We start from the raw sequence: 8790 nt of genomic DNA, 5'->3' as shown, positions 1-8790 counted from the left end.
ATTGCTTCGTCAGACATCGCTGCTACTCTACTTGATGGCGGCCGAACTGCACATTCTGCGTTGAAATTACCGTTGAACATCCAAGTCGTTGAAACACCAACGTGCAACATATCGAGGAATTCAACAATGGCAAAAGTTTTGCGAGGAGCTGGAATAGTTCTATGGGATGAGTGCCCAATGGCTAACAAAAAGTCATTAGAAGCATTCAATAGAACAATGCAAGATTTACGCCAAAAGTAACAAATTTTTGGCGGAGCATTAATCTTCGATCAACTCCTGCCGACGAAATAAACGTATGTTTAAAATCGTCAGTTTTGTGGAGACATGTTCAAAGGCTGACTCTTACCATCAACATGCGAGTCCAATTGCAAAATGATCGATCCGCAGCGGCGTTTTCGAAGCAGTTGTTGGACATTGGCGAAGGCAAAATACCAATCGATGATACCGGTTTGATCACATTGCCGAACAACTTTTGTACACTTTTACAATCGAAAAAGTATTGATTGAAAGTGTATTTCCGAATATAGTTCAACACTATCAACGCCACGATTATTTAAGTGAACGCGCAATATTGGCACCGAAAAATGTACACGTCAACGAAATCAATTTTGCCATTCAAGAAAAACTGCCAGGAGAAGCTACAACATATATGTACATCGATTGATAGCGTTTTAAATCAAGATGAAGTAGTCAATTATCCAAATGAATTCTTGAATTCTTTGGATCCCCCCGGTCTGCCACCGCATCGTTTGGTCCTGAAAGTCGGTTCACTCATTATACTTCTATGAAATCTGTAGCCACCGACTTTGTGTAATGGCACAAGACTTTCAGTCAAAAAATTGTGGCCAAATTTGATTGAAGCAACAATACTAAATGGCAAGGCAGCAGGTGAAGTTGCCGTTTGAATTTAAGCGCTTGCAGTTCCCAGTACGTCTTGCCTTTGCGATGACCATCAACAAATCGCAAGGGCAAACGTTTCAAGTGTGCGGCGTCAATTTGGAAGAACCGTGCTTCTCCCACGGCCAATTGTTCGTCGCATGCTCGAGAGTGGCAACACCAAGGTGCTTATTCATTTACGCGCCAGGTGGAAAAACCAAAAATGTTGTATACCAATATATTTTATAAATGTTTTATAAATAAGTAACAGTTTTACAACAATAAATAAAACACAAAGTAAAAACCCTTAAGAGTTTTAATCGATTTAGGTGTAGCGAAATGCACAGGGTAACAGCTAGTTTCTTATAATTTCTTCTAATAAATACAGTCGAAACTCTCTATAACGAATTCCAAGGGACTGGATAGTTACTTCGCTATATAGAAAACAAAAAAATTTTGATCCGTTTAACATTTTTTATTTGTTGACTACTACAACGTCATTTTGGACTGAAGTAAATTTTTCCACTTTTCTTCTTCAATATAATTTTCTAATACATTTAGAGAAGTAAGCACAGTACTTGGTACGCTCTCGTTTTCATTTCCAATTAGGTACGGAAACCTTCAACGGATGAAGAAGTTGTCCATATGTGGGTAACGCTTTCACAATAACCACATAATAATAATAAAAAGATTCTTCTTCGTATTCATCTAAATCTGTTAAAAGAGAAATAATAATGCACATCAGAAAATTATTAGCCAAGGATTTTCTTTATTTTTGTTTATTTACCTGAGATAGATAGATTATCGAATTTATATACCGAAAAATTATCTAGATAGATTCAGATTCATATTTATTTTAAGCATATAAATATACAGAAAATAGCAAAATTAGCAGCACTAGCTCGAGGCCATCAGCTGGTCTTTACAATTTAATATGATAGTAATAATTGGATGTTATGTCTAAGTAACGGATATACATAAATATTATCATGAATATATAAATTGTACAGTTTATATTAAACTAAATGTGCTATGTTACATGTTATAAGAAAGTTAGATATAGTACTTATATTCGACGATGTTATATTAGTTAGGAGTTTCGATGGGAGAGCTGAGCCAAACATCCTTCGCCTTGTATTGGTAAATTGGGGGCATGCATCTAGTATATGTTTTACTGATGTCCTAGAGGACCTACAAAAGCAGCAGGATCCGTTTCCATTATTTAACAGGTAATCGTGCGTGATCTGCGTATGACCTAGACGAAGCCTTGTGAATAACAAAATGTCTGAATGTTTGGAGTTCGTGGGGTATATAGGCTTTGCTCTGGTAGGATTAATTGCCGTATAATGATGAACGTATTCATTCCATTTCAACAGGGACTTGTTATGTACGTACTGCTTTATTAGACGTTTTAAGTCAGTTTTTTCAAGAGCGTCAAAGCACAGAACCGGTTCTACATGAATACTTTTCGCCACAGAGTCGGCGAGTTCATTGCCCTGAATTCCACAGTGACCAGGTATCCACATCAATTTCATTTTATTTGCGTGCTTGGTGAGCAGATCACAAACGTAAGTTACTAAGACACTGTTATTGGTAAAATTTTAGACGGCATCGATGGCAGATTGACTGTCCGTACAAATGCAGAATTTACCCTTGGTTTTGGATGCTATTAGAGCAGCTTGATAGATAGCAAAGATTTCACTGGTGAATATAGAGCAGTGATTGTGCAGCAAACCTTTTTTCAAAACCCGTAAATCCTCCGATATAACTGCGAAGGACGTTGAGTAGTTAGTTTTTGAGCCATCCGTAAATATAAATTTGAACGATTTTAAGTATAACTCTAGTTTGGTCTCGAGGAAAACTTGCTGGTAGATAGGGGCGCAAGTATTTTGCTTTTGATAATCCTGAAGGCACTTAATAAATGACAAGTCCGAAAGATTCCAAGGTGGGTATGTACTGTGAGCTTGCCGAGTGGGTTTAACCGGTATATACATTTCTCTAGACAGAGCAACTACGCGATGTAGCGCCGAGAGCCTCTTTGGGAAGCGTTTCCTATTTATAGCATTGAGTATATTTTTATACAGGTTGGAGTTGTTGCAGAATAAAACTTTGTATATAAGTCCAGCGGTCATATATTCCACCCGTTCCGTGAGGTCAGGAAGTCCGGATTCAGCCAAAATGTTACAAACTGGAGTATTGGTGAAGGCACGTAGGCTTTTCCGCACAGCTGCGTGATATGGAGCACAAAGAAGATTCAAGTTGCTTTTGGCACAGCTTCCATAAATTGGTAGAGCGTAATCAATTACCGACAAAAATAACGATTTAACAATATTAGAAAGAGTAGAAGTATGTACAAAGGACTTTTTTGAAGAAAAGTATTTTACAATGCTAAGGCGGTTTAATAGTTTTTTTCTAATATAATTGCAATGGAACTTAAAAGTATATTGACTATCAAAGAAAACTCCCAATATCTTCAATTCATTAACATTATTTAAACGTACATTTTTATAAGATAGTCTTACATCTGAACAGCGCTTCTTTGGACAAATATGCAGGACATTGCATTTCTCATATGATATAATCGCTCCTGATTCAAGCGACCATACAGAAATATCATCAATGATTTTACTGAAAATGGTTCTCACCGATACTAAATTATCAAGTTTAGTAAATATCAGAACATCATCTGCGTAAATATTGTGATTTATTTTGTAGTTATGTATTATTTTGCTAATTTTTTCAAACGCGATAACAAATAAAACCACCGAGAGAGGCGAACCTTGCGGAATCCCATTTTCTAAGTTGTATATGTCGGAAAAGGCGCCGTTTATCTTGACCATAAATCTTCGGTTAATTAAAAAACTTTTAACAAAATTGTAGATTTTAGAGCCAACTGCCCATTTCCTTGAAAGTGCTGTAATATGTTTCTTCCTCTGCGAATGGTAGGCACCTTGTCGTGGTGCAGGGGCTTAAACCGCAGCACAGCACAGCATCTCTCAGCCACCGGAGATGATGCTGCAGAGCATCGCCCCCGGTGGCTGTCGGAGGCTGCATGTGCACGGTGACCAAGAGCTACCACCTCCTAATCCAGGGTGTTATGCGACCCGTGCCCATTGGATGATTTGCAGCCAGGAGGTAAATTCGGCTGTATTCGTACGGAGCCTTCCCAACACCGGGCCGCCTTGGGAAGTAACGGTGGCCTTACTGCGTCAAGGGGCTCTGGCGCAGTGGACTTTTAGACTCCCCTTCTTTAAGACTAGACCGGGAGGCTTACAACACGAGCCGAACGGTCGTAAGAACAAGATGAAACAACAACAACAAGAACAACAACAACAAACAACAACAACGGCAACGACCAAAGCAACGACAATCAAAACGGTGGACATGGACAGCAGCAGCAATAGTACCGCAGGAAAGAGTAGCCCAGGGGCTAAGCGTAAGTTTAGCTTCTTGGACGCCCTGTCGCCGGAAGAGCGTGCACTCTTTGAAGAGCACGCTCGTGACGACGACGACGATGTGCCCTCTTGCAGCGGCACTCAACGCAGCGCGTCAACTGCAATTCGCGCAAATGCTACCCCCGCAACCCCCTCGAGCAGGATCGACTGCGGAGAGGAGGGTGGTTTCACGAAAGTGGAATCAAGGGGTGAACGTAAAAGAAGACGGCAACGAGGGAACATTCCTTGTACCCCGGAGCCAGGACAGCCAGGAGGTCATGACGACCCACGTAGATTGGGAATGAGTGGAGCCACTCTTAAGTGGTACCTAAGATTCCTTGAGGACGGCATGACCCCGGAGTCAGCCGAAAGGCGGGCTCTGGGTAGGAGCAGTGGGAAAGACCCCTCTCCTAACAATGCACGACGCGCAGGTACCAACGGTGGATCGGCCGCGACAAAACGCAGGAACCGAAGGCGTCGTCGTGCTAAAGCAGCCTCGTCGGAGGGACAGAGCGCAGCAAGGCCGGCGACCCAGGAGGCACCTAGTCGATCGGAGAAAAGGAAGGGTGGCCAAATAACGCCTCAGGTGCCACCAAAGCCCAAGAGAATACGGGAAGATAAACCACAGGAGGCCAGTGGTAAGCGCTCCAACCCCAACCAGCAGCCAATATGTACCGCAAGCCGTAAATACTCGGAGGCTGTAAGTAGCATCCGTATGGCAGTGGTGCCCCGCAATTACCCGGCGGAGGCCCTAGGGCCTGAGCAACTTACAGCTCTACAGAACTGCCTGGTAAAGGCCCTATCCATTGGCAACAAGTTCACCGGCGCCTTTAACGGCATATTCTTCAAGGGCGGCATGCTGCTGGTCGACTGCCAGGAAGAGAAGTCGGCCACCTGGCTGAAGGAGATCACGCCAAGGCTCGAGGGTTGGAAGGGCCCGGCCCTGTGTGTAAGGAGAGGTGAGGAAATACCGCGAATACACAGCATGGTAGCGTTTTTTCCGAGAAGTGCAGAGGATAGCTATGACTTCGCGCTTAGTCTGGTGAGAAACCAGAACGAAGGTTTAAGTACCTCGGCGTGGAAAGTCGTAGCAAGCAGTGTTGTGGATTCCGGGTGGAACCTCAACATCACGATGGACGACGAGTCCTACAAGTATATAAGGCTGAAGGGATTCAAACTGAATTTCCGCTTCGGCAAGATTGTGGTGCGGCCATGGAGGCCCAAGGCTGCGTCCACGAGCCAAGAAGCCAAGACGGGGATGAACGAAGCACCAGCTCCACCCGAAACTCGCCCAGCGGCGCAGGAGGCGACTGCAGCTGTGGTTTCGGGTAAGAACAGCGAATCCCCCTGCGAACCCATCTCGGCTGGGCAGGTTGCGACCACCGCCGCGGATGCAAACGAGAGCAACGAGCAAGAAGACAAGATGCCATCCACCCAGGAGCTTCTGGAAGGGTTGGAGAAGCAGGTCGATGAAGGGGACGAAGACGGGGACCTGTCTCTCATAGAACCGATTCTGTAGGCTCCAGCACCGGCATAGAAGTGGCCCAGGTGAACCTACATCACGCATCGGCAGCCTCGGCAGTCATCGTGAAGAGGTTCATCTCGGATAACCTGGGCATCCTTCTAATCCAGGAACCTTGGGTGTTCAAAGGAGAGGTAAGAGGCCTCAACATGAGAAGGAGCAAGGTAATCTGGGATCTCTCTAGCGAGAGACCCCGATCTTGTGTAGTCGTTAGAGCCGATATAGACTTTTTCTGTATTTCAGAGTTTCTAACGCAAGACCTGGTGGCGGTGCAGGTGAAGGACAAGGAAGGATCGGACTTCGTCCTTGCATCCGCATACTTTCCGGGAGAGTCAGCCACAGCACCCCCCCCCCCCCCCCATCGATACTTGGGCTGGTGGAGTATTGTAAATCCAACAATCTCCCCCCGACCATAGGATTTGACGCAAATGCTCATCACACGGAATGGGGTAGCACGAACTGCAACATGAGGGGTGAGTCACTGCTTGAATTCATACTTAGTAATAATATAAACATTGAGAATGTGGGTTGCGAGCCAACCTTCGTAACAAGTGTCCGCAGGGAAGTCCTAGACATTACCCTAAGCAATGACAACATGATCGGGTTGATCTCGCAGTGGAGGGTATCAAAAGAGCCCTCACTGTCAGATCACAGAATCATTCGTTTTGCTCTGAGGGTGGTAGTCGGGGACCGACCTCCAACTCGTACCCCCAGAAATACAAATTGGGGCACTTTCAAAGAGATCCTAAGTAGAAGTATAAGTGTAGTGGAGCAGGCGGATGTTAGGTCCACCACAGTTGGACTGGAGAGCAGACTGAGTGCCATAACCCAGTCCATTGTGGACGCCTATCATTGTGCCTGTCCATTGAAAGCGACCACCAGCAAACAAGGCTGCCCATGGTGGTCCAGTAAACTCTCAGCCCTCAGACTGAAGGTGCGTAGGTTGTTCAACAAAGCCAAGCGCACAGGCAGCTGGGAGGACTACAAATGGCACCTAACAGCCTACAACAAGGAGATTAGGCTTGCCAAGTCAAACAGTTTCAGGAAATTCTGTGATAGCGTCTCCTCGACCCCGGAGGCAGCTCGACTGCACAAGGCGTTGTCGAAGGGTAAGACGGACACAGTATTATCCCTAAAGAAACAGGACGGGACATATACGACAAGCGCGGAGGAGAGGGCAGAAACACTCCTACAAACGCACTTCCCGGAGACGGCTCAAGCTGACCTAACCCCAACCTTGGTCACACGCAGGCCGGATCGCTCAGACTGGCTGACGGCAAGGAATCTGTTCACTGCTGACTCAGCCAGATGGGCACTGGCCTCCTTCTCGAGCTACAAGTCACCGGGAGTGGACGGCGTCTTCCCGGCCCTATTGCAGCAAGGTATGGACATCCTCCTACCACACCTGCTGGGGCTGATGAGAGACAGCCTGGCGATGTCGTATATCCCCGAACCGTGGAGAATAGCAAAAGTGATTTTCATCCCCAAGATAGGGAGGAGAGACTATTCGTTAGCCAAATCGTTCCGGCCTATTAGTCTCACGTCCTTTATGCTGAAGGGGATGGAAAAAGTAATAGACAACCACATTAGATCGGAAGCGCTGAAGATTGCACCCCTACACGCCGGACAACACGCGTACAGGGCAGGTAGATCTACAAACACCGCTCTGTACCAACTCGCGTCTGAGCTGCAGGATTCGCTGGATAATGGCGAGGTTGCGATCTGCGCCTTCCTTGATATCGAGGGGGCCTTTGATAATGCGTCTCACACTAGCGTCATCAAGGCACTCGAGAGAAGGAACGTAAATCCCTCGATACGCAGATGGACGGAAGCCCTTCTGCGCACTAGGGTTGCAGAAACAACAGTTGGAGGAAGTAAAATTCGTCTTGGCACCACGAGGGGCTGCCCACAGGGTGGAGTACTATCCCCTCTGCTTTGGAGCCTGATAGTAGACGAACTACTCGAGCTGCTCACCAGCAATGGAATCCGCTGTCAAGGGTACGCGGACGACATTGTCATAATGGCGAGAGGAAGATTTGAGAACACTCTCTGTGACATTGTTCAAAGGGGCTTAAAATTGGCGAAGGAATGGTGTAACACGGAAGGGTTAAACATCAACCCAGTAAAAACCACCGTGATCCCATTCACTAGGCGGAGATCTCTTCCGGGCCTGAGGACCCTAACAATTGGAGGCGCAGAGGTGGAAATGTCTAGGGAGGTCAAATTCCTTGGCGTCACCCTAGACTCAACACTAAAATGGAGCAGGCACTTGGACTTAACGCTGTCCAAAGCAACAAGAGCACTTATGATTTGCAGACGCCTAGCCGGCAGATCATGGGGATGCAAGCCAAACATCATGAGATGGCTGTATACCATGATTGTAAGGCCCATCGTCACCTATGGAGCGGTTGCCTGGGCCACCAAAGCAGCACAGTCCTCTATGATTCAGAGACTGTCAAAGCTGCAAAGACTTGCATGTGTCTGTGCTTCGGGGGCAATGCGTACATGCCCCACAGTGGCACTGGAGGTCTTATTACAGCTCACACCGCTGCATAAGGTGATCAAGCTAGCAGCAAAGCACACCATGCTGCTAATGTCAGCAGAAGGCTGCGGGAGAGGGAAGATAATGTCCTCCAGACAGATGGACGCTCTAGCGGAGAGCACACCGCTGGCCCTCCTCCCAAGAGGCGGCACAACAAGGAAAGTAAACTTCAAAAAGCATTTCAAAGTAACTCTAGGCAGTAAGAAGGAGTGGAACGATTCCACGCTGGAAAGACTGCTGGAAGACAGTACCATCCAGTGGTACACAGATGGCTCGAAAACACCGGAAGGCATTGGGGCAGGTATTGCGGGTCCGCGAACCAAGCTATCCATACCTATGGGCTGCTTCCCAAGCATTTTCTAGGCTGAAGTTCTTGCCATCAGTCAATGCGCTGAAATCAACCCCAGCCGCAACTA

The 8790-nt window shown here is 46.4% G+C and overlaps 1 pseudogene; it reads right to left on the bottom strand.

The window, feature by feature from the left end:
* Positions 1-1892: 1892 nt before the first annotated feature.
* LOC126766412 (uncharacterized) lies at positions 1893-2870 on the bottom strand (annotated as a pseudogene).
* Between the last annotated feature and the right edge of the window lie 5920 nt (positions 2871-8790).

Source organism: Bactrocera neohumeralis, unplaced genomic scaffold, assembly GCF_024586455.1.
Source record: "Bactrocera neohumeralis isolate Rockhampton unplaced genomic scaffold, APGP_CSIRO_Bneo_wtdbg2-racon-allhic-juicebox.fasta_v2 ctg1034, whole genome shotgun sequence".
In the NCBI taxonomy this organism is placed as follows: Eukaryota; Metazoa; Arthropoda; class Insecta; order Diptera; family Tephritidae; genus Bactrocera; species Bactrocera neohumeralis.
Note: the sequence above shows the minus strand (reverse complement) of the source record. Positions and strands in the feature narration are given on the sequence as shown.